This window comes from Dendrobates tinctorius, unplaced genomic scaffold (genome assembly GCF_039654945.1).
Source record: "Dendrobates tinctorius isolate UK_male_01 unplaced genomic scaffold, ASM3965494v1 ptg000066l, whole genome shotgun sequence".
NCBI classification, from domain to species: Eukaryota; Metazoa; Chordata; class Amphibia; order Anura; family Dendrobatidae; genus Dendrobates; species Dendrobates tinctorius.
Window position 1 is genome coordinate 918843 of NW_027361734.1, and position 2881 is coordinate 921723.

A 2881-nucleotide genomic window follows, 5' to 3' on the forward strand; every position below is an offset into this window, starting at 1 on the left:
TCTTGCGATAATCTGTAGACAAAGACAAGTTGTTAGACATTGAGATAGCCTTCAGATAGTGGTCGGGTTCGTCAGAGTGGACGTGACGCATGTGACGTCTCTTAAGATCTTTGGACTGCATAGTCTGGAGAAAATATAGATAATGGAAATATGATATATAATTACAAAAAAGTCCAAATGTGAATTACAAATTTGTGGTGATATTGCGGAGGCAAATGCTAGCATTAAAGTTAAAAAAGTCACTATATATTTGTCAGATAAAAAGTATTTTCTCAAATTAGTTGAGAAAATAAAAAGACATTCTGAATATAATAATACATTCTTGCATTATTTTTTTTTATAATTTTATTAATCCAGTTTCTAGCCCTAAATATAGCTGATATACATATCCTTACCTGTAACTGACATATAAAAGAAATCTGTCTTTCATAGGCTTGTGGTAGCTATAAAAATACAAACTCTGCTGCCCCAGTCTGTTGTTTGACTACAGCACTTACATCACATTAACACCACTGCAGCCAAGCAGTGAAGTCTCTACCTCTGTACAAGGCATGAGCCACTGAGATCACTGTTTGGCTACTGACATATGCAGGGAATATAAGCAAGTGTTCCTTCTTTTACATCTTTTTAGTAACTTTCCGTAACGTAGTTCAGATACTCAATACATATGTTTCTTAGTCGCTATCAGTCTAGATCAGGGGTGGGGAACCTTTTTTCAGCCAAGGGCCATTTGGAAATTTCTACCGTCACTAGGTGACCACACAAAATCATCAACTTGAAAGTTACCCTGCTATATTTGGTGAAACAATTAATGAATAATTAATGATGATGTTGTTACTACTCGCAACTGCTTTTACAGGTTTGCGTCAGTCTGGAGCACAGTCAGCTCTTTGATAATAAGTTCTGTAAAGCATATACATCACATACTAGATGCTGAGATGGCTGTAAATACATCAAAGGAAACTCTGGGAACGTACATATCACAGGAGATGCTGGGGTCATATACATCACTGGGGAGGGCTGTGGGTCATATATATCACTGGTGAGAGCTGTAGTCATATACATCACTGAGGTCTGGGTGCATATACATCATTAGAGAGGGCTGGGGCATATACAGGTGCTTCTCATAAAACTAGAATATAATGACAAAGTAAATTTATTTCAGTTCTTCAATACATTTTGCATCAATTACTGCATAACTGCAGTGTGGCATGGAGGCGATCAGTCTGTGGCACTGCTGAGGTGTTATGGAAGCCCAGGTTGCTTTGATAGCAGCCTTCAGCTCGTTTGCATTGTTGGGTCTGGTGTCTCTCATCTTCCTCTTGACAATACTCCATAGATTCTCTATAGGTTTAAGATCAGGCAAGTTCTCTGGCCAATCAAGCACATTGATAATGTTGTTTTTAAACCAGGTATTGGTACATTTGGCAGTGTGGACAGGTGCCAAGCCCTGCTGGAGAATGAAATTTCCATCTCTAAAAAGCTTGTCGGCAAAGGGAGGTATGAAGTGCTCTAAAATTTCCTGGTAGACACCTGTGCTGACTTTTGTCTTGATAAAACACAGTGGACCTACACAAGCAAATGACATGGTTCCTCAAACCATCACTGATTGTGGAAACTTCACACTAGACCTCAAGCAGCTTGGATTGTGTGCCTCTCCACTCTTCCTCCAGACTCTGTGATCTTGATTTCCAAATGAAATACAACACGTACTTTCATCTTAAAATAACACCTTGGACCACTGAGCAACAGTCCAGTTCTTTTTCTCCTTAACCCAGGTAAGATGCTTCTGGTGTTGCCTATTGGTCATGAGTGGCTTAACACAAGGAATGGTACACTTGTACCCCATGTCCTGGATATGTCTGTGTGTGGTGGCTCTTGAAGCAATGATTCCAGCAGCAGTCCACTCCTTGTGAATCTCCCTCAAAATTTTGAATGACCTTTTCTTAACAATCCTTTCAATGCTGTGGTTATCCTGGTTGCTTGTGCACCTTTTCTACCACACTTTTTCCTTTCACTCAATGTTTCATTATTATGTTTGGATACAGCACTCTGTGAACAGCCAGCTTCTTTAGCAATGATGGTTACCATCCTTGTGGAGTGTGTCAATGACTGCCTTCTGGACATCTGTCAAATCAGCAGTCTTCCCCATGATTGTAGAGCCTACTGAAACAGACTAAGGGACCTTTTTAAACGCTTAGAAATCCTTTGCAGGTTTTTTGTTAGTTATTCTAATTTACTGAGCTAATGACTTTTGGGATTTCATTGGCTGTAAACCATAATCATCAACATTAACAGAAATAAACCCTTGAAATAGATCACTCTGTTTGTAATGACTCTATATAATATGAGTTTCACTTTTTGTATTAAAGAACTAAAATAAATGAACTTTTTGATGATATTCTGATTTTGTGAGAAGCACCAGTATATCACTGGGGTCTGGGTGCATATAGTGTACATCACTGGGGAGGGCTGGGGGTCAGAGATATCACTGGGGATGGTGGGGCTGATGCTATCTTCATCTGTGGGACGGGAGCGCATTGCGCTATAACTTTGCCCACAAAGTACGTCCTCATGTTAGTCCAGCGTGAGAACTTAATTCTTCAATGCATGCGCTTGCAGTGTTTAGTAGTTAATGCTGCGTGCGCGTGCTCACAGTGCAAGTGGGGATTTAAATGGCCGGCAGGTACTGCAGTCCTCAGGAATTTGCCCAGGGGCGGAAGAAAAGGTCATCTCCACCCCTGCTCTAGATTGTAATCTGTGAACTAAGCACAGCAGCATCAACCTCTCTGTATTAATAGTTCTATATATTTTTTGTGGCCTGACGAAGTGACATATAAGTTAGCTGTTCTCACACGACCCCTAGCCTGTACCTTGAGGT